Genomic DNA, 23728 nt, shown 5'->3' with positions numbered 1-23728 from the left:
AATGCTGTAACCGAGTAAGAAATTCAATTGCGGTCAAATTACGACATATCTCCTTGCTCTCCTGGGAGAGGAAATCGGACAACAGTTGTGAGGTCCAAAGAAATAATAGGAGTACTCAGTTGTTTGGAGAACTGAGTATTGCAACGTGCCTGGTTTGGTATGCCACAAAAAGTGTCAGTTGTTGATGAGATATAATTTGCAACGAAATAATAATTCAATGCGCTACCTGGCAGTGAATGTTGGCGTGAAGATGTCACAAATACGCAACTCATCTGACCACGTTCAACAAGGACTTTCGCTGAAAACTAATAGAAATGACAAACAATCAAAATAGCACCGAAATAGAACAAACGGAAAATTGCGCTAAGCAACACAATATCAACATTAAATTACGTCAAACAGTTCATCCATAGAGACTATTTACATACTGCACCTTCTCTTCCCGTAGAAATTCCCTTGTATCTTCGTACTCTAACAGGATAATATCGTTCGTTCCGATAGTTTCAGCGGCATCGTTCTGAGCTGAGTCCGCAGCGGCTTTGTGTCAATTCCTGTTTGAATTTTCTCTGCGTGACGCCTGCGACGGGTTAGGTACCCTCAATTCCACATATTCGCTACGTTGGTCATTTCATTGATCTTGGGTGTTGTATGTCCTGCTATTGCTTTGCTGTTGGTCCCTAAAATACTGTTGGCCCTGGATCGAGTTCTGATGCTCTCTCCAGTTTCCGTGTCGTCGGTAGTTGTTGTTGTTGTTATCACCATAATTTCTTCGTCTTCCTCTATTTTCCCATGATGTCAGGTTGTAATGAAAACGTTAATAATTTTCCGTATGCAGAAGGTAGGTGAGAGAGTAGCTTGTCCTCTCTCTGTCTCTACTTTTTCGCAATTGATTCATCTCGATGGACACTGAATCCATCGTCTTCGTTGTGGATGTAAAATAACATTCGATCTTCTTTGGGAATATCATAGTAGCGGGCATATAGGGCATGGCTGTTGTCAGCGGATAGGTTACACTCTGTGGAAGTGTGGGTCGACCAGGATGCGTACTGAGATCTTGTGTGCAAATGCAGTAAACACTGTATCTGGATGGCGTAGGGTTCAACATAAGTGCCTAGTAAGCAGGACTCCAGGGGTTCGAGTCCTGGTTTCGCTCTTATTAATATAATTGATTTTCTTCAATAGTCAATTAATCCACCACCTTCACTGAGGTAGCACAAAAACGTTCGACCTCCTGAGGAAGTGAAGCAATGGATGACACAGACGGAGACTGTGAAGAGTGGTGCGTGGTGGAAGTGTGGGTCGGCCAGGCGGCGTACCGAGATACTCCATGCAGTTGAGAGGAACACTGTGTCCGGATGGCGCAGAGGTTAACACAAGAGACTACTAAACAGGAGATCCTGGGTCCGAGTCTCAGTTCGACACAGATTTTCGTTAGGAGCCACTAATTCTGCATGAAGTTCTGATACAACTGACTTCAATAATTTCTTCCCTTTCTCCCTGCTCCACCTTCAGTTTACATAATAGCACATAAGCCAACACACAATGGTGAGAGGAATCTACGGGACCAGTCTAATCAATGGAAGACTTAGTTTTAGTTAAACCACATCTCAAAAGTTTTAAAATCAGAAGGAATCAAAAGCGCATTTCTACTCTTAGTCCTATGCAGTGTAGACCAAGTCCTATGTGGTGTCGACCAGGATAAACCACTTCTGCCGCGCGGGATTAGCCAAGCATTCTAAGGCGCTGCAGTCTTGAACTGTGTGACTGGTTCCGGCGGAGGTTCGAGTCTTCCCTCGGGCATGGCTGTGTGTGTGTTTTTCCTTAGGATAATTTAGGTTAAGCAGTGTGTAAGCTTAGGGACTGATGACCTTAGCAGTTAAGTCCCATAACATTTCACACACATTTGAAAATTTTTTAAAACCACTTCTGAATAAAGAAAAATACGAAGCATAATCCTTCCATGAGAAGTAACAAAATTATTTATAGATTTAAGTCAGTTGACTAACTATAGTTATCTGTATATATAAAACAAAGTCGGGTTTGTTGCAACACTTATAACTCGAGATCTGCTGGACCAATTTTCATGGTTTTTGATTTGTTGGATTTGTCTCCGCCCCGAATAGCAGAATACATCTTAAAAATAATGAAAAATTGACGAATAAAATTTTTCATGGTTTTTGATTTGTTGTATTTGTCTCCGCCCCGAATAGCAGAATACATCTTAAAAATAATGAAACATTGACGAATACTTGAAAAATACGTTATTTTCCTTAAAAGTTATTTAGTTTCGGAGCTGTCAAATTTTTTTGTCAAAATCTGTAAGTAATGATTGACATTTATGCATGCGTTCATAAACTATTTAACATGGATGAAGTAACTATTATGTGTATTTTTTTAAAAAAAAAGATTGAAAAATATTACGCGTGCGTTCAGAAATGTGTAATGAATACTTAATCATTTCAATAAATGCTCATTTGTTTATTACATGTCAAACATTTGTTGTCCAATCCTGTCAAATACTGTAACAACTATTTATGGGTGCGTTCAGAAATTTATTTTGTGTAAAATGTCTCGAAAGTTCAGGGAGGTACTGTTATATTTGTTTGTTTTGGACATTAATTTGTGTAAATTATTTATTAAATGAATTAAAGATTTATTCTACAGGTTAACAAAAGTGTAAATGTCTTTTCATAGGTTGTCTATGATTTTTCTTGATAAGCTATTGTCTATGTCTCGATTGTTTTATGTGGTTTTGTGCGAGTGCATATTCAGTATTACTATTAATAAAAATGCCGCGTCCTAGAAGATCTAATCTTTCCCAGCGGAGCTGTAATGCAATTAGGCAACGGAATATCGCGAGTCAATTATCTGACGAAGAACGAGAAATTGCCCGAGAAGAGCGCCGCGTTAGGATGGAGCAAAGAAGGGCCTTAATTCGTGCTTCTCAAACACAAGAGCAAAGAGAGGCAGCCCGTGAAACGGCTACATCCGAAACGAGAAATCGTCGAGCTTATCGTACAGATGAACAGAGGAATAATCTTCGAAGTGCAAGAAGAAATGGTTCAAGTATTGATTTGAATCGAGCAGCATTTCGATATGATTGCATCATCGACTACAGCTTGCATCGTTTAGTTTGCATTGGTCCAATGGACGTTGTTTGCCAGCCTTTTGGCGCATTGAAGTTTGCTGGTGAAACGCCTGATTTGTGCTGCCTTAGCGGTAAAGGGACATTTCCATTAGTGGTCCCGCCACCAGAGCCATTGTGTTCCCTGCTTTATGGCGAAACACTAGAATCACGATATTTTCTAGCGAACACTCAGAAATACAATGTCTGTTTCCAAATAACTTCATTTGGGGTGGACATTATCGAAGAACACGGATGTAATTTGACATTTAAGGTAATTTACGTAAAAAACTTTATTTTCTATGATTGTAAAAAAAAATTTGGAATGTAGTTTGTTACATTTCTGTATTTGTCTCTAAAATAAAAATGGTATGTTATTATTTGAAAAAAAAGTGTTCGTAAATCTAACTATAACTATGGCTTTGAATTTAGAGATTCAAGGCCAGATTTGCCATCGCATTGGATCATTGCAACCTATTGAAGGTGCACAGCACAAATTCTTGCAAATATACTTCATGGGCAATATGGAGAACAACTTGACCGGCGTCAAGGGATCAACACAGCTACGAAAAGAGCAATTCTCCAAGATTTGCAGCAAATGCTTCATGAACATCATGCATTGGTCAGGCTGTTTTTCTCATGGTCATTTGTACGTGGCATGCTCACGTCTCGGCAAACCATCCGCATTATTTGTTCTTGCGCTTGACCAAACAACAAAGAATGTCGTTTACCACAAGGTGCTTGAATGAAAATCCGGTTAATAAATTAATCAGAGTGTATCCCAACCTGCACAACATAGTTTTCAATGATTTTTTTCTGACATGTGTTTGAAATACTTAATTATTATTATTTTTTAAATTTTTATTCTCATTCTGTATGTATTCATCATCATTCATCAAAATTAAATACTTTTATATTTCTATCTATATTAATATTATTTTAACTCCGCTGTACCGGTCCCAAGCCCGGGGCCTCATTATGCAAGTGATGAGGAAGGAGGAGGGGGAGGAGTAACAACCTCGTTTAAAAAACCAGAGTTCACCTGGCCCGGGTGATAGTACTCTGTCAGGGCCCCTTTGCTAGGGTTACAGCGAAGACCTCAACGGTAGTGAAGGCGGAGAGAACGAATCTCGGTACGGTGGAACTAGCGGAAGAGGCACATAATACAATAAATCCACCTTGCGTCTGACTTGTAACAAGCGGCACTGTGGTCGGCGTCTGTTCACCAGAGGTGCGGCCGTAATACAAATTCTGGAACTAACCACTCCAGTCTTAACCACTGAGCTTTTCTGAGCTCAACCCTTTGATTCTAAGTACTATTATGGAGCGTTTTAGTAATTACAAAATTACCCCAGGTGGTAACAAATCCTCCGCCATCAGTGGCGCAACTAGTCTATCGGATTCTGGGGAGACTAGGCTGAAACGCTATATCCCAAACCAGAGGAAATCGAAGTCTTTTGACCGACTCATGCCCAAGGTCGAAACATTTTTTGGAACTATCAATATTAACTCTCTCTTGACACCAGGAAAACTCTATAAATTAGGAGACACACTAAAAGAACAAAATATCAAAATTTTAGCCCTGCAAGAAACAAGGTTACCTGATGAGAATACCATGGATTTTGGAAACTACCGACTGTTTAAAAGTAAAACAGACAAAAGAATTCTTAAAAACACTCCGCATCTGGGTGTTGCATTCGCAATTTCGCAAGACATTCTAGGCTCCGTAATCGAAGTAAATCCAGTAAACAACAGACTAATGACAATTTCCATGAAATGTGCAAATAAAATGTACTGTTTAATTAACGCACACATGCCTATCAACCAGGAGAATAAAACAAATCCAGAAAAAGTAAATAAGTCATGGGAAGTGTTAGAGAATACAGTCTCCAAAATTCCTCAAAATTATGTAAAGATTTTAATGGGTGATTTTAATGCACAGTTAGGGAAAGAGAGAAAATTTAGAAAACCGGTCGGTGAATTCCCTGCACATAAATGGACCAATCAAAATGGAAAGAGGCTGGTAGAATTTTGCAGAAATTTCAATCTCAAAATTATGTCAAGTCATTTTAAGAAAAAACCTTCAAAACAAAAGACATGGCGATCACCTAACAAGGACATAGGTGAATTCCAAATTGACCATATTGCAATCTCGTATCCATGTCACAAAGAAATTTTAAATGTTCAAGTTCGTAAAGGCGCCAATATTGACTCAGACCATTACTTAACCCGTGTGAAACTAAAGCTAAAACCCCAAAATTTCAACAAAAGGACACCATTAATCCCCAAATTTGACACCAGTAAAATCCAACCATCATTATTAGCAGACGAATTTGACAAAACAAGTGCACAAAATTGGGAACAACTCAAACACAAGATTATCAAAACAGCTCAAGATCAAATTCCTTTACGAAAACACAAGAAACATGCTTGGTGGAATGAAAACTGTGATCATGCAATCAAAGCCAGACAAGAGACATTTAAAGCATGGAATAGCAACAAGACAGAAGACACATATGATACATTCCTGACAACTAGAAAAGACACTTCAAAACTAATTAGACAAACAGAAAGACAATATGAGAATAGTCAACTCTTAGAAATTGAAGAAGATTTTCAGAAATAAAATACCAGAAATTTTTATAAAACTTTTAAAACCAAAATAAAGGGGTACCAACCCCAGAATCTTTGCTTCAAGAAGGAAAATGGACAGTTGGCTCTTAACAACCAAGAAAATTGCAAAGAACTTTTTAAATATTTTAAGAATCTTCTAAATTGCCCCGAGCCCACAGAAAGATTTCCACCAAAAATTCCCCAACAATGCAATCCAGTTTCACTTGCACCAAATGAAGAGGAAATCATTAAAGAAATTCATAGGTTGAAAAACAACAAAGCATCTGGTGAAGATGGAATTGTTGCAGAACTTTTAAAGGCAGCTGGTCCAAAAACCGTTAAAGAAATTACTTCAATCATGCAAAACATTTGTCAAACTGAAAAAATTCCTGATGAATGGGAAACCGCCTTGATTCACCCACTTCATAAGAAGGGAGACAAAACTGATGTTAATAATTACAGAGGAATTTCTCTTCTTCCAGTCACATACAAAATCCTCTCTCAATGTCTTCTGAACCGAGCACAACAACAACTTGAATGGAAAATTGGCGAATATCAAGCAGGTTTCAGGCCAAATAGATCTTGCCCAGAACAGATTTTAGTCCTCACACTAATTCTCAGACATCAAAAAATTTACAATAAAAAACTAGTTTGTACCTTTGTAGATTTTAGAAAGGCTTATGACTCAGTGGATCGTGAATCTCTTTTCCAAATTGTGAAAGAACAAGGCCTGGATCCTAAAACCACGGCAATTATCAGAGACACGCTAACTGGTACAAAATCAAAAGTAAAGTTCAGAGGAGAAATTTCAGAACCCTTTGAAATAAAAACAGGCGTGAGGCAAGGTGATGGACTCTCTCCGTTGCTATTTAACTGCGTTCTAGAAAAAGTAATACAAGAGTGGCGCGAACGAAAATTGGAGTTCAAAATTGACCAACCAGTGAAATTAGGACGAACAAATATTCGAATAGACTGTTTGGCCTTTGCAGACGACTTGGTTATTCTAACGCAGGACATCCAAATTGCTCAGAAACAAATAGAAATTCTTAAAGAAACAGCAGAAAGAGTAGGTCTCCAAATCTCATTTGAAAAAACACAGTATATGACTAGCAACAAACTGGCACCCAAACTTTTGGAAACTAAGTATGGAAAAATCAAAAGAGTTTCGCAATTCAAATATTTAGGTGAAACAATCTCAGAGACTGGTCTAGAAAAAATTGGAAATGAAATTCGTTGTCAAAAGATGGAGACAGCTTTTAGACTTACAAAAGACATCTACAACAAAAAATGTCTCTCGAGGTACTCTAAATTGAGACATTACAACACGGTCATAAAACCAGAGTGCCTTTATGGGGCTGAAACGCTAATTTTAAACAGAAAAAAGGACATTCAAGAAATCCAAAAAAGAGAAAGAAAAGTAATCAGAAAAATTCTAGGTCCAAAATATACTGAAGAAGGAACATACAGGCTAAGAGCAAATAGTGAAATTCAACAATACACAAGCATATATTCGGATATGAAAAAACGCAGATTAAAATTTTATGGGCATATTAAAAGAATGGATGCTACCAGACTAACTAAACAAGTAGTGGAATTCTAAAAAAACCGAAGTAAAGCTAAATTTGAGACAATAAAATGGATTGCTGCTATAAAAGAGGACATGAAAGAGGCAGATATAAAACAAGATGAAATTCAAGACAGAAAATTATTTAGGCAAAAAATTCATGACTGGGTAGTTGGTCAAGCTGAAAAACCAAAGAAAACTGGAACCACATGGTCTGATGAAAGGAAAAGAGCTCATTCCGAGAGAATGAAAACAATTTGGGCAGAGAGAAAGTCTAAAAGAAAATAACTGAATGCCCCGTGATTGTACTTCGCGTGGTCCAGTAGGGCCCAAACGTGAATAATAATAATAATATTATTTTGTGCCATTGTATTACGTTCATCAAAGCCTAAATTAGTTCAGCTAAAAGGTAACACAACATTCATTGACTGTTAGGCGGTAAGAAGTTCGCCGGGTCAGCTAGTAAGTGATTGAAAACCTAAGCAACTAACGCAAGAATGTGAAGAATTGATTTGCTATAGTGTTTAACGATTGAGGACTGCGACGGGGCGGTAAATAACGAAGAAGTTCGGTTGCAGCGTTCACACGCTCGTGCATACTCAAATGTTGGTTAAAAAATGTTATTGCAAAATTTGGCTCTCACGTAAGTCTCCGGGGATGATTTCCACACTTGGTGCATTAGTACACTTCGACACCCGTGCATTTGTTGTAGTTCTTGAATTAATTATTCACTCAGACATAAGTACAGTTTATGCTAGGGAACAAGAATGAGGCGATTATTATACTAAAATCAGCTTTTCACCTCACAGTTCAATCACTATTTACTGGCGTTGTCCTTTCCTTTCACACAACGAAATTAGCACTGGTGAGACGGTTTACAGTTTTACTTTAATAATAATTTGACTCCGAACCCCCAATAGCAGTAATGTAGGCTGCTATAAACGAATCAATTCGAACAGAAACGCAAGTCCCACTGTCCTCTTTGTTTTAGCAGTTTTGGCGCGAAATGACGGATCGCCACATGTTCACTTACGCCGATGCATACCTCGTAATTCGCACTCACACAAATAATCGTAGCACCTCCATTTCACCAAATATATGCTTGCACACTTGCACTATTAAACAATACTCTTTGTCGAAATAAATCGGCACAAAAAAAATTCTCTAAAGACCACATGGGCACCCTCAAGTGGGGCTTGCTCACCACCCACCCTCCAAAACGACTGACCAACGACTGCCACCTGGCCAAGATGGCCGCTCGCTTGTATAGGGTCGGACGTCTAACCCTGGTTATGTAAGTACTAATCTCACCCGTTAAGGTTACAAATTTTGATACATACATCCCTCGACAGAAATAAGTACACCATCGGAACCGCGCAAAGATGTACATCTTATTTACTATGTTATTTCTAGGATTATTCTATCGCCCGTAAATCAAGTTTCAGTTTCTGCAAAATTTCACCACTTAGCGCAAATTTGTTTGTTGACATCTGCGCTGCAAAGTTTTAACACAGAACTGCATATAGCACCGTTTTTAGATGTAATCTATAGCGATCTACACATTGCACTGCTCAAAATCCTCATATCTATAATAATTAATTAATTATGAGCGAAAAATGTTGATAACAATTTGCAAACAATGAAAACTATTACAAGTTACATGTATGGTATAACGTAACTAGTTTAAAATACGTTTGGTGCCACCCAAAATATTATATAGTGCCATTCTTTACGCCATGAATTTTCTATTGAATTTTATAAACGATTTTCCCTTAGACTTTGTTTATTGATTTTTACGGGCTCAATTATTTATGAATCTTAACATATGACTGCGACACTCTATCCGCTATGACGAAACGTTTTTAATGAGTGCTCGTCATCCCTGTGTTATTTACTATTTTTATTAATCGTGGTATTAACCGATTTTGAGGTTACTATAACTTTTGCATCTCATGACTTGAAATAGAGATCGATCTTTCAGAAGGTGCATATTGCTGACCACAATCCACTGCCGCATCGCTCTTCACCGTGAGTTACATACAGGGTGTTTCAAAAATGACCGGTATATTTGAAACGGCAATAAAAACTAAACGAGCAGCGATAGAAATACACCGTTTGTTGCAATATGCTTGGGACAACAGTACATTTTCAGGCGGAAAAACTTTCGAAATTACAGTATTTACAAATTTCAACAACAGATGGCGCTGCGGTCTGGGAAACTCTATAGTACGATATTTTTCACATATCCACCATGCGTAGCAATAATATGGCGTAGTCTCTGAATGAAATTACCCGAAACCTTTGACAACGTGTCTGGCGGAATGGCTTCACATGCAAATGAGATGTACTGCTTCAGCTGTTCAATTGTTTCTGGATTCTGGCGGTACACCTGGTCTTTCAAGTGTCCCCACAGAAAGAAGTCACAGGGGTTCATGTCTGGCAAATAGGGAGGCCAATCCACGCCGCCTCCTGTATGTTTCGGATAGCCCAAAGCAATCACACGATCATCGAAATATTCATTCAGGAAATTAAAGACGTCGGCCGTGAGATGTGGCCGGGCACCATCTTGCATAAACCACGAGGTGTTCGCAGTGTCGTCTAAGGCAGTTTGTACCGCCACAAATTCACGAAGAATGTCCAGATAGCGTGATGCAGTAATCGTTTCGGATCTGAAAAATGGGCCAATGATTCCTTTGGAAGAAATGGCGGCCCAGACCAGTACTTTCTGAGGATGCAGGGACGATGGGACTGCAACATGGGGCTTTTCGGTTCCCCATATGCGCCAGTTCTGTTTATTGACGAAGCCGTCCAGGTAAAAATAAGCTTCGTCAGTAAACCAAATGCTGCTCACATGCATATCGCAGTCATCAATCCTGTGCACTATATCGTTAGCGAATGTCTCTCGTGCAGCAATGGTAGCGGCGCTGAGGGGTTGCCGCATTTGAATTTTGTATGGATAGAGGTGTAAACTCTGGCGCATGAGACGATACGTGGACGTTGGCGTCATTTGGACGGCAGCTGCAACACGGCGAACGGAAACCCGAGGCCGCTGTCGGATCACCTGCTGCACTAGCTGCGCGTTGCCCTCTGTGGTTGCCGTACGCGGTCGCCCTACCTTTCCAGCACGTTCATCCGTCACGTTCCCAGTCCGTTGAAATTTTTCAAACAGATCCTTTATTGTGTCGCTTTTCGGTCCTTTGGTTACATTAAACCTCCGTTGAAAACTTCGTCTTGTTGCAACAACACTGTGTTCTAGGCGGTGGAATTCCAACACCAGAAAAATCCTCTGTTCTAAGGAATAAACCATGTTGTCTACAGCACACTTGCACGTTGTGAACAGCACACGCTTACAGCAGAAAGACGACGTATAGAATGGCGCACCCACAGACTGCGTTGTCTTCTATATCTTTCACATCACTTGCAGCGCCATCTGTTGTTGAAAATTGTAAGTAATGTAATTTCGAAAGTTTGTCCGCCTGAAAATGTACTGTAGTCCCAACCATATTGCAACAAACGGTGTATTTCTATCGCTGCTCGTTTAGTTTTTATTGCCGTTTCAAATATGCCGGTCATTTTTCAAACACCCTGTAGTTTCCGCGTAAATGCGCGAAAAACCAAACAATACCCCAAGCTTCAGGCCACGTGGCCGCCCGGCGGGACAGACCATCCCACGGAGCGTTGCAAATCTCGCGCAGACTCGCCACGCGCTTCTGCAAATCGCGCGCCATGTAGCGCGCTCGCTCTCCACAAAGCGATCCTTGCATACTAGAAATATGCATCTAGTTAACGGGGGTTTGTACCGTCACAGGACAAATATGAACGAAAGTAAAAACAATTCTCAAAGCGTTAATCAGAAATGAGTTTTATGTGATCAGCTGTAAATAAACAGAATGGAGCAGTTTGATAACAAAGAGTATGCAGATGCGACGTCTACTTCACAAGACGAGGAATATCTGTACAGTCTGTACTGAAAAGTACATAGAGTGGGATTAGATTTTTAAGCAACTTCTCTTTATGATAATAGTCAGAACCTATAGGGAGAAAGTACCTGTTAATTATAATATTTAGAGCAGAGGAGGAAGCTAAGTAACAAAAGTACTTGATGGGCTTCAGTTAGCCAGCAGATAATGGCAACAGGAGAGATGACAGCAGAGAATGGGGACCGCTGGCGTCTGGGACGTAAATGTCCACGAGAGGGTAAATGATAGTGTCTTTAGTCCGGACCTGCGAAGATATTATGGAACATTACTCCAACCATGACACTATTGACGTGCTTCTCATAATTATTTTTAGAGACCTCTCCCATGTCAATGAAATACGTGCCAAGTGCTGCAATACCACACAGTATCCGACCTATTTTTGCGGGAAAGGTGTCGCCTTCTGATCATAAAAGTTGATTGTCACTGTTGTATGGGAGAAACTGTGATATTGTTCGGAGTAGAGCTCCATGGTATAGATTCTTGACTCAGGTTTTATGTAATACAGGTTGATTAAATGGAGAGATTAAATTAATAGACTTCATGCCTAGTAAATGACGTTATGAACTCTCCTGAATTCTCGGAAGTTATGTAGGTGAAATGGAGCTATAGGAGACACTGCTTAAAAGAAATTTAAAAAATAGAAACAGAAATGAAGTGCCTGCGCTAGCAGCACAGAGCGGATTAGGTAGTGGAAAGGGCCAAAATAAGTTGCTGTTAGTTGCACTCAAAATACGAACTTCATTTGTCCACACATTATTACACAAGGATGCAACTCCTTTGATTAACTTTAGATCGGGTGAGGGCCACTGTCAAAATCCAAGGCGAAAGGCCTAAGCAAGAAATTAAAATACAAGTTTCTTCCGGAGGTTTCATCTTTTCAAGCCCCAAATTTTTTTTTAAATCTTCAATATAAACAGGCTCAAGGCTTTAGAAATTTAATTTTAAATGGAACTTGGCAGAAGGCCGGCTATTAATCAATAATTTAACGGCTTAGGCCTAGAAGGAAGAATTTCATTTTAAAAGGCAGAGGGCCTTATGTTAAAACATTCCATGCAAATTGGGCTGAAGGCCCCATACAAAAGCATAACAATCTTATGCCCTAAGGGCAAGAAAAGAACATCAATTTAAGATATATTAAAATTCGGCTGAAGGCCACACATCAACTAAATAACTAAAAGTCCAACAAGGAAGCTACTATGTAACAGACACAGAACGGCGCTCAGAAGTTTCCGTGGGTCAGCCTGGAATTGTAACACTAGCGCCCGTTTAGGCGAGACAGGCAAACAGTCTCTTGAACTTCCCTGGCAGATTAAAACTGTGTGCTCGACCGAGACTCGAACTCGGGACCTTTGCCTTTCGCGGGAAAGTGCTCTACAACTGAGCTACCGAAGCACGACTCACGCCCGGTACTCACAGCCTTACTTCTGCAAGTACCTCGTCTCCTACCTTCCAAACTTTACAGAAGCTCTCCTGCGAACCTTGCAGAACTAGCACTCCTGAAAGAAAGGATAGTTCTGCATGGTTCGCAGGAGAGCTTCTGTAAAGTTTGGAAGGTAGGAGACGAGGTACTGGCAGAAGTAAGGCTGTGAGTACCGGGCGTGAGTCGTGCTTCGGTAGCTCACAGTCGTGCTCAGGCACTCGGCCAGTGCACATCGCGCGGTGACGGGCGGTAGCGCGGGCCAGTGTTTACGTCGCGAGCAGTGCTGCGGTGGAGAGCTGAGCAGCGTGTGCGAGCGCTGTTAACGTTTGTTTCTGTACCACTGTTGTAAGTAAGATGTCGACAATTAACAGAGCGAACAGCGTTCAATGTGTTTTCGATCGTGCTGCCTTGCGACCGACGGCTTTTGAAATCCATGAGTGGATTTTTGAGGATCTGAAATTGCCGGAAGATATAGTCGACACGTTCCAGTTGGACTTTGTGCAGTACTCCTTATTTATCAAATTTATTTCGAGTGACACTTATGAGAAATTCGTTGAGGAGCATGCTGGTGTGAGACCATTTCGTCATAATGATGGCAGTATTAGTAACGTCCAAATCGTGCCTTCGGGATACGGAGTGAGGACCGTCAGGGTATTTAATGTGCCACCCGAGTGCCCTAATGATCTGATTGCACGTTCTCTGTCACTGTACGGCGCTGTATTGTCAGTTACCAATGAAAAATGGTCGAGTGCATATCGCTACCAAGTTAACAGCGGGGTGCGAAGTGTACGTGTCGACTTAAAAAAGCATATACCTTCGTATGTTGCCATTGGCGGCTGTCGTGCACAGGTAACTTACATTGGACAACCCCCTACCTGTTCGATCTGCCATTCAACGGAACATCTGCGGATGAACTGTACACGTCGACGTCCATTTCAACTTCCACGGGAACCTCCTGCAGACGCTAGTGAAAAGCTTGTTCCGCTATTGAGTGAGGTCGTCGCGGGGACGGTACCACCACCTCGGCAGCCGGAACGTGTTAGCGATGCGGAGATGCCAGTTCAGGTGGAATGCAGTGCCAAAGACATTCGCGGTAGGACGGATGTCGATCCGGCACCGTCATCCTCACCGGGGCAGTTACCGCTGGACACCAACGATGCCCCAGCCACCTCTGAAACTAAGCCGTCTGAGATACAGGAGCGGGTGCAGATCAGTATGCCTGAGCCACCCCTATCGGTAGAGACTGCAGCAGAATCGAAGAAAGGCCGTCGAAGGAGAAGCAAAGGGAATAGTAGAAAAGAGGAAAAGACGGATGATTTGAGACCCGTACACGTGTCAGAAAGTGGCAGCGAGTCTGAACCTCAATCTTCTTGCTCCGTGCGCTGCGAGGACACAGCGAGGCAAGCACGCATTCGAGAACAAACAAAACACCTGAAGGCACTACTGAGTGCTGAGAGGGAACAGAGCACTGTAACGGCTAAGAGGAAGAGCGAACAGAGTAGCGAGCAGTTGCAGCAGCGCTCCCGCAGGCACTCGCTGACGTCAGTCGCAGCCCCGCGTGGTGGCCAGGCGGACGCGACCACGCTGACAGACTCAGCCGGCGGTGGCGGGCAGGGCGGTGCGCGCACCGCGCAGCACCCCGACAGCAATGAGCCGTGGTGGCGGCAGGACGAGGAGATGCAGCAGTAGCTGCTCTCGCGCATGACCATCGCGCTGCGACATTTCCACTCTCTGACCCGTTATTGGTTTTGACATTTCGTTTCGTACTCCAGACGTTCCCCACGAGTTTGATTCAAAGCCGTCGAGAAGGACGATCCAACACAGAGCTCATTGTCCTCTGAACCATCATGTGCGATAGCCAAACCTACAACGTTACCACACTTAACGTCAATAGAATTCAAAGTGCGGTGAAACTCCGTTCGCTAACTGATTTCTTGTATGGTACCAGCGTTGACATTGCCCTACTACAGGAGGTAGTCACAGTCTTAGAAGTGCCCGGTTACGTTCTCATTGATAACATCAATCTCCAGGATGCTGTAGGCACTGCCATACTTCTGCGCGACGGTATACCCTTTACGGATGTGCAGCGGCTGCCTAGTGGTCGTGGCATTTCTCTTCGAGTGAATGGTGTGCAGATTGTTAACGTGTACGCCCCCTCAGGTAGCACTCATAAGAGGGATCGCTCAACATTTTATAAAAACGAGGTTCCAATTCTTCTTAGCGCTTATCGTGCACATCTCATCCTCGGTGGTGACTTCAATTGTGTGCTCAACGATAGAGACCAAACTCCTAACACGAACAGATGTATCGAACTTGAACATTTAATTTATGGCATGCGTCTTCACGATACATGGCAACAACTGCACGGTGAACGGGTAGCGTACACCTACGTAACCAGTCATTCTGCCAGTCGGCTGGATAGGATCTATGTGTCCGAGGCCCTCCAGCGACACGCTGTGAACTGTGACATAGCTCCTGTCAACATCTCCGACCATTGTGCGTATCAGTGTTACCTTAACCTACACCGCCAGCAAATATACCGCGGGAAAGGCTACTGGAAATTGAATGTCAGCCTTCTGCAGGATGCCCAACTTGAAGAGGAGGTGAACATAACGTGGCAACAGCTCCAGCGGCAACGTCGTCGTTACGATAGCGCTCTCCAGTGGTGGACTCAGTGTGCTAAGCCTAAATTACGCCTCACCCTCATGAGTTACGCCCGACAAAAAAGCTTTTGGCAGAAACAGACTATTGAGTTTTATTATCGCTGTTTGAGAGAACTGTACAGTCGCGCTACCAATCCTTCTCGCGATATCGACATAAAGATCAAACGATATAAAGCGACAATCACGGCGATACAACGCCAACGAATGCAAGGCATCATCGTGCGAGCCCACCCCAAGGACGTTGCCGCCGACGAACGGGCCTCTCTGTACCACATTCTGAGAACGACGAAACGGTGTAAAGCCATGTTGATTGAAGCCGTCGTTGATGACGCTGAGAATGCCATCACGAAGCAACGTGACATCATCTCGCACGTCTACGACTATTATAGTCAACTTTACAAGAAGCAAGCCGTTGATGAAAACTCGTGCGACGACTTTCTTAGGACGTTGAACTGTCGCTTGTCACAACAGGATAATGAAAATCTGGAATCTCTGTTCACAGAGGACGAAATCCGACTGGCGGTCCACAGTGCAAAGAAAGGGAAGTCACCAGGACCCGACGGTCTCAGCGCTGAGTTTTACCAGCGTTACTGGAACCTCCTCGGTCCGACATTCCTCCAGATAGCGAATGAACTCTGGCACCTGGAAGTTATACCCAAGGCATTTACGGAAGGTATCATCCTGCCCTTACCGAAAAAAGGGAACAGCAGGAAGGTCGACAACATGCGACCCATCACACTCCTGAATGCCGATTTCAAAATCATCACCAGATCGATTAAGCTAAGGATGCAAACCGTTATGCACAAGGTTTTGGGCAGTTACCAGTACAGTGCAGTGCAAGGCCGAAGTGCAATTTCGGCAGCCTGCGATTTGAGGGACATCATCTGTTCGTATGCTGTAACCAAAGGACAGGGCGCTCTGATCTTTCTAGATTTTGAGAAGGCTTATGACCGTGTACGTCATGACTTCCTCTTAAAAAGCATGAAGAAACTAGGATTTGGACTTCATATCATAGAATTAATTCGCAAACTTACTACAAACGCCTCCTCACGGATTCTCCTTAATGGCCATTTTACAAAAGAAGTTTCCATTGAGCAATCCGTCCGCCAAGGATGTCCTCTGTCAATGATTTTGTACGCCATTGCAGTGGAGCCGCTACTGAACAACTTGGCGCATAGCGGGATCGGACTTAGCGTCGAGTCTGTCACTATCCCATGCATTGCGTATGCTGACGATATATGCGTAACTGTGTCATCATCACAACAACTTCTGTCAGCGGAAACTCTTTTACAAACATTCACGTTTCTTTCAGGAGCAATACTCAACAGAACTAAAACCACAGCTTTGCAGATCGGTGGCGGTATCGGAGACATTTCCCATGTTACCTGGTGCAAGGTCAAGGATTCTCACACAACCCTCGGTGTTACCTTTGAGGCCAAACCAGACAAATTCCTGACGAAGAACTGGTCACACATGCTTAATAAATTACGTGCTGCTTTGATACTTCACTCCGACCGTGACTTGAACATACTACAGAAAGTTAAGACCATCGAGATCGCCATCACGAGCAAGATGACTTATTTGGCGCAAATTCTTCCAATCTCCGACCATCTAGCCAAGAGTATACAACAAGCGTTATGTTGGTTTCTTTTTAGGGGGCACATTTTCAAAGTTCAATTCGATACCTTAACCTTACCTTCGTTCAAAGGTGGCCTTAACCTCATTAAAGTACACAAAAAATGTGTCACTCTGCTCCTAAATCGCATCAGGAAGGAGTTCCGTACCCGGAGGACCAGTATCATCACAAACCTCATTCAGCGGTGGAAGCCTCATAGCCTTGACCCACCCGTTAATATCGCCGGCATTCCACTTTGTTACCGACATGTGCGACTGTACTACATGGAAATGAGCTACATTCGACACAACATCGTCGATAACGGAAGCCTGACGAACAGGAAGCTTTATGGCTTTCTCACGACAACAAACCACAGGAATCGTCTCGAAGAAAAACATCCACATACACATTGGAGTATAGTATGGCGGAATGTGCACAGTGACGTATTACCGTCACGCGTCATAGCCGACTGGTATCTAACAGTCAACGATAAAGTAGCAACGAATGAAAAGCTACATAAAATTGGCCTTCATCCAACGCCCAACTGTGACGCATGCGGAAGGGTCGATACGCTTCTTCATAGGTTCACGTGCGGACATGCAGCAGAAATTACTACATTTCTTCGTCAACGTTTGTCGGTGATAGACCGTACGACACCCTGTGGTGTAGATCCTTTAGAGGTCTTTCAGCCACAAAAACTGAGATATCCACGAGCCAAAAACAACGCTGCAACGTGGATCATGGGCCACACAGCATCGTTTATTATGCAGAATAGGCATGCTACTTTCCTCGACTATTATTCTTACATAGAAATTGAACACTTTAAAATGAGACAACATTGTGACTACAGGAGGATATTTGGAAACATGCTAAACATCATAATTAACGGTTAAAAGCTTCAAATACAATATTTCGGATCGCAGAGGTTGCCAGTGACCTGTATGTATGAATCCCATTTGATTCCTGGGACTTCAGTACTTGTCGGAAATTTACGATACTATTCAGATGCTCACCAATGCAGAAGGCATTATTTTTTTTTTTTTTTTTCCATTTTCGTTTTTCACATTTCCCTTCTCTCGCAGAGCAGCGGAGCAACTTACCTTCACTTAAGAAGTGATTGTCTTTTGTGCACCACAAAAATTTCTGTTTACTATTTGAACCAAAAAAAAAATTAAAAAAAATAAAAAAAATAAAAAAAGAATAAATAAATAAAATAAAAAAAAAACAAAAAACACCTCAAGAAGACATTTCATTTCTTATATTGTGCTACGGCGCCCTAGCAAAAAAAAAAAAAAAAAAAAAAAAAAAAAAAAAAAAAAAAAAAAAAAAAAGTTGGTAGAGCACTCGCCCGCGAAACGCAAAGGTCCCGAGTTCGAGCCTCGGTCGGGCACACAGTTTTAATCTGCCAGGAAGTTTCATATCAGCGCACACTCCGCTGCAGAGTGAAAATCTCATTCTGGAAACATCCCCCAGGCTGTGGCTAAGCCATGTCTCCGCTATATCCTTTCTTTCAGGAGTGCTAGTTCTGCAAGGTTCGCAGGAGAGCTTCTGTAAAGTTTGGAAGGTAGGAGACGAGGTACTGGCAGAAGTAAGGCTGTGAGTACCGGGCGTGAGTCGTGCTTCGGTAGCTCAGTTGGTAGAGCACTTGCCCGCGAAAGGCAAAGGTCCTGAGTTCGAGTCTCGGTCGGGCACAAAGTTTTAATCTGCCAGGAAGTTTCATATCAGCGCACACTCCGCTGCAGAGTGAAAATCTCATTCTGGAAACATCCCCCAGGCTGTGGCTAAGCCATGTCTCCGCTATATCCTTTCTTTCAGGAGTGCTAGTTCTGCAAGGTTCGCAGGAGAGCTTCTGTAAAGTTTGGAAGGTAGGAGACGAGGTACTGGCAGAAGTAAGGCTGTGAGTACCGGGCGTGAGTCGTGCTTCGGTAGCTCAGTTGGTAGAGCACTTGCCCGCGAAAGGCAAAGGTCCCGAGTTCGAGTCTCGGTCGGGCACACAGTTTTAATCTGCCAGGAAGTTTCATATCAGCGCACACTCCGCTGCAGAGTGAAAATCTCATTCTGGAAACATCCCCCAGGCTGTGGCTAAGCCATGTCTCCGCTATATCTTTTCTTTCAGGAGTGCTAGTTCTGCAAGGTTCGCAGGAGAGCTTCTGTAAAGTTTGGAAGGTAGGAGACGAGGTACTGGCAGAAGTAAGGCTGTGAGTACCGGGCGTGAGTCGTGCTTCGGTAGCTCAGTTGGTAGAGCACTTGCCCGCGAAAGGCAAAGGTCCCGAGTTCGAGTCTCGGTCGGGCACACAGTTTTAATCTGCCAGGAAGTTTCATATCAGCGCACACTCCGCTGCAGAGTGAAAATCTCATTCTGGAAACATCCTCCAGGCTGTGGCTAAGCCATGTCTCCGCTATATCCTTTCTTTCAGGAGTGCTAGTTCTGCAAGGTTCGCAGGAGAGCTTCTGTAAAGTTTGGAAGGTAGGAGACGAGGTACTGGCAGAAGTAAGGATGTGAGTACTGGGCGTGAGTCGTGCTTCGGTAGCTCAGTTGGTAGAGCACTTGCCCGCGAAAGGCAAAGGTCCCGAGTTCGAGTCTCGGTCGGGCACACAGTTTTAATCTGCCAGGAAGTTTCATATCAGCGCACACTCCGCTGCAGAGTGAAAATCTCATTCTGGAAACATCCCCCAGGCTGTGGCTAAGCCATGTCTCCGCTATATCTTATCTTTCAGGAGTGCTAGTTCTGCAAGGTTCGCAGGAGAGCTTCTGTAAAGTTTGGAAGGTAGGAGACGAGGTACTGGCAGAAGTAAGGCTGTGAGTACCGGGCATGAGTCGTGCTTCGGTAGCTCAGTTGGTAGAGCACTTGCCCGCGAAAAGCAAAGGTCCCGAGTTCGAGCCTCGGTCAGGCACACAGTTTTAATCTGCCAGGAAGTTTCATATCAGCGCACACTCCGCTGCAGAGTGAAAATCTCATTCAGGAAACATCCCCCAGGCTGTGGCTAAGCCATGTCTCCGCTATATCCTTTCTTTCAGGAGTGCTAGTTGTGCAAGGTTCGCAGGAGAGCTTCTGTAAAGTTTGGAAGGTAGGAGACGAGGTACTGGCAGAAGTAAGGCTGTGAGTACCGGGCGTGAGTCGTGCTTCGGTAGCTCAGTTGGTAGAGCACTTGCCTGCGAAAGGCAAAGGTCCCGAGTTCGAGTCTCGGTCGGGCACACAGTTTTAATCTGCCAGGAAGTTTCATATCAGCGCACACTCCGCTGCAGAGTGAAAATCTCATTCTGGAAACATCCCCCAGGCTGTGGCTAAGCCATGTCTCCGCTATATCCTTTCTTTCAGGAGTGCTAGTTCTGCAAGGTTCGCAGGAGAGCTTCTGTAAAGTTTGGAAGGTAGGAGACGAGGTACTGGCAGAAGTAAGGCTGTGAGTACAGGGCGTGAGTCGTGCTTCGGTAGCTCAGTTGGTAGAGCTCTTGCCCGCGAAAGGCAAAGGTCCCGAGTTCGAGTCTCGGTCGGGCACACAGTTTTAATCTGCCAGGAAGTTTCATATCAGCGCACACTCCGCTGCAGAGTGAAAATCTCATTCTGGAAACATCCCCCAGGCTGTGGCTAAGCCATGTCTCCGCTATATCCTTTCTTTCAGGAGTGCTAGTTCTGCAAGGTTCGCAGGAGAGCTTCTGTAAAGTTTGGAAGGTAGGAGACGAGGTACTGGCAGAAGTAAGGCTGTGAGTACCGGGCGTGAGTCGTGCTTCGGTAGCTCAGTTGGTAGAGCACTTGCCCCCGAAAGGCAAAGGTCCCGAGTTCGAGTCTCGGTCGGGCACACAGTTTTAATCTGCCAGGAAGTTTCATATCAGCGCACACTCCGCTGCAGAGTGGAAATCTCATTCTGGAAACATCCCCCAGGCTGTGGCTAAGCCATGTCTCCGCTATATCCTTTCTTTCAGGAGTGCTAGTTCTGCAAGGTTCGCAGGAGAGCTTCTGTAAAGTTTGGAAGGTAGGAGACGAGGTACTGGCAGAAGTAAGGCTGTGAGTACCGGGCGTGAGTCGTGCTTCGGTAGCTCAGTTGGTAGAGCACTTGCCCGCGAAAGGCAAAGGTCCCGAGTTCGAGTCTCGGTCGGGCACACAGTTTTAATCTGCCAGGAAGTTTCATATCAGCGCACACTCCACGGAAGAGTGAAAATCTCATTCTGGAAACATCCCCCAGGCTGTGGCTAAGCCATGTCTCCGCTATATCCTTTCTTTCAGGAGTGCTAGTTCTGCAAGGTTCGCAGGAGAGCTTCTGTAAAGTTTGGAAGGTAGGAGACGAGGTACTGGCAGAAGTAAGGCTGTGAGTACCGGGCGTGAGTCGTGCTTCGGTAGCTCAGTTGGTAGAGCACTTGCCCGCAAAAGGCAAAGGCCCCGAGTTCGAGTCTCGGTCGGGCACACAGTTTTAATCTGCCAGGAAGTTTCATATCAGCGCACACTCCGCTGCAGAGTGAAAATCTCATTCTGGAAACATCCCCCAGGCTGTGGCTAAGCCATGTCTCCGCTATATCCTTTCTTTCAGGAGTGCTAGTTCTGCAAGGCTCGCAGGAGAGCTTCTGTAAAGTTTGGAAGGTAGGAGACGAGGTACTGGCAGAAGTAAGGCTGTGAGTACCGGGCGTGAGTCGTGCTTCGGTAGATCAGTTGGTAGAGCACTTGCCCGCGAAAGGCAAAGGTCCCGAGTTCGAGTCTCGGTCGGGCACACAGTTTTAATCTGCCAGGAAGTTTCATATCAGCGCACACTCCGCTGCAGAGTGAAAATCTCATTCTGGAAACATCCCCCAGGCTGTGGCTAAGCCATGTCTCCGCTATATCCTTTCTTTCAGGAGTGCTAGTTCTGCAAGGTTCGCAGGAGAGCTTCTGTAAAGTTTGGAAGGTAGGAGACGAGGTACTGGCAGAAGTAAGGCTGTGAGTACCGGGCGTGAGTCGTGCTTCGGTAGCTCAGTTGGTAGAGCACTTGCCCGCGAAAGGCAAAGGTCCCGAGTTCGAGTCTCGGTCGGGCACACAGTTTTAATCTGCCAGGAAGTTTCATATCAGCGCACACTCCGCTGCAGAGTGAAAATCTCATTCTGGAAACATCCCCCAGGCTGTGGCTAAGCCATGTCTCCGCTATATCCTTTCTTTCAGGAGTGCTAGTTCTGCAAGGTTCGCAGGAGAGCTTCTGTAAAGTTTGGAAGGTAGGAGACGAGGTACTGGCAGAAGTAAGGCTGTGAGTACTGGGCGTGAGTCGTGCTTCGGTAGCTCAGTTGGTAGAGCACTTGCCCGCGAAAGGCAAAGGTCCCGAGTTCGAGTCTCGGTCGGGCACACAGTTTTAATCTGCCAGGAAGTTTCATATCAGCGCACACTCCGCTGCAGAGTGAAAATCTCATTCTGGAAACATCCCCCAGGCTGTGGCTAAGCCATGTCTCCGCTATATCCTTTCTTTCAGGAGTGCTAGTTGTGCAAGGTTCGCAGGAGAGCTTCTGTAAAGTTTGGAAGGTAGGAGACGAGGTACTGGCAGAAGTAAGGCTGTGAGTACCGGGCGTGAGTCGTGCTTCGGTAGCTCAGTTGGTAGAGCACTTGCCCACGAAAGGCAAAGGTCCCGAGTTCGAGCCTCGGTCGGGCACACAGTTTTAATCTGCCAGGAAGTTTCATATCAGCGCACACTCCGCGGCAGAGTGAAAAACTCATTCTGGAAACATCCCCCAGGCTGTGGCTAAGCCATGTCTCCGCTATATCCTTTCTTTCAGGAGTGCTAGTTCTGCAAGGATCGCAGGAGAGCTTCTGTAAAGTTTGGAAGGTAGGAGACGAGGTACTGGCAGAAGTAAGGATGTGAGTACCGGGCGTGAGTCGTGCTTCGGTAGCTCAGTTGGTAGAGCACTTGCCCGCGAAAGGCAAAGGTCCCGAGTTCGAGTCTCGGTCGGGCACACAGTTTTAATCTGCCAGGAAGTTTCATATCAGCGCACACTCCGCTGCAGAGTGAAAATCTCATTCTGGAAACATCCCCCAGGCTGTGGCTAAGCCATGTCTCCGCTATATCCTTTCTTTCAGGAGTGCTAGTTCTGCAAGGTTCGCAGGAGAGCTTCTGTAAAGTTTGGAAGGTAGGAGACGAGGTACTGGCAGAAGTAAGGCTGTGAGTACCGGGCGTGAGTCGTGCTTCGGTAGCTCAGTTGGTAGAGCACTTGCCCGCGAAAGGCAAAGGTCCCGAGTTCGAGTCTCGGTCGGGCACACAGTTTTAATCTGCCAGGAAGTTTCATATCAGCGCACACTCCGCTGCAGAGTGGAAATCTCATTCTGGAAACATCCCCCAGGCTGTGGCTAAGCCATGTCTCCGCTATATCCTTTCTTTCAGGAGTGCTAGTTCTGCAAGGTTCGCAGGAGAGCTTCTGTAAAGTTTGGAAGGTAGGAGACGAGGTACTGGCAGAAGTAAGGCTGTGAGTACCGGGCGTGAGTCGTGCTTCGGTAGCTCAGTTGGTAGAGCACTTGCCCGCGAAAGGCAAAGGTCCCGAGTTCGAGTCTCGGTCGGGCACACTGTTTTAATCTGCCAGGAAGTTTCATATCAGCGCACACTCCGCTGCAGAGTGAAAATCTCATTCTGGAAACATCCCCCAGGCTGTGGCTAAGCCATGTCTCCGCTATATCCTTTCTTTCAGGAGTGCTAGTTCTGCAAGGTTCGCAGGAGAGCTTCTGTAAAGTTTGGAAGGTAGGAGACGAGGTACTGGCAGAAGTGAGGCTGTGAGTACCGGGCGTGTGTCGTGCTTCGGTAGCTCA

At 44.4% G+C, this 23728-nt stretch overlaps 2 non-coding genes across 2 annotated transcripts; both read left to right on the top strand.

The window, feature by feature from the left end:
• The first annotated feature begins 20703 nt into the window (after positions 1 to 20703).
• On the top strand, positions 20704 to 20778 carry Trnas-cga (transfer RNA serine (anticodon CGA)). The gene has a single exon. It is a non-coding gene; the product is annotated as a tRNA-Ser (tRNA).
• Positions 20779 to 21305: 527 nt separating this feature from the next.
• Positions 21306 to 21380, top strand: Trnal-caa (transfer RNA leucine (anticodon CAA)). The gene has a single exon. It is a non-coding gene; the product is annotated as a tRNA-Leu (tRNA).
• Positions 21381 to 23728: the final 2348 nt, after the last annotated feature.

The sequence above is a fragment of the Schistocerca cancellata genome, unplaced genomic scaffold, assembly GCF_023864275.1.
Source record: "Schistocerca cancellata isolate TAMUIC-IGC-003103 unplaced genomic scaffold, iqSchCanc2.1 HiC_scaffold_754, whole genome shotgun sequence".
Taxonomy (NCBI): Eukaryota; Metazoa; Arthropoda; class Insecta; order Orthoptera; family Acrididae; genus Schistocerca; species Schistocerca cancellata.
The sequence above is the reverse complement of the archived record's forward strand: the minus strand, read 5'-3'. Positions and strand labels throughout refer to the sequence as shown.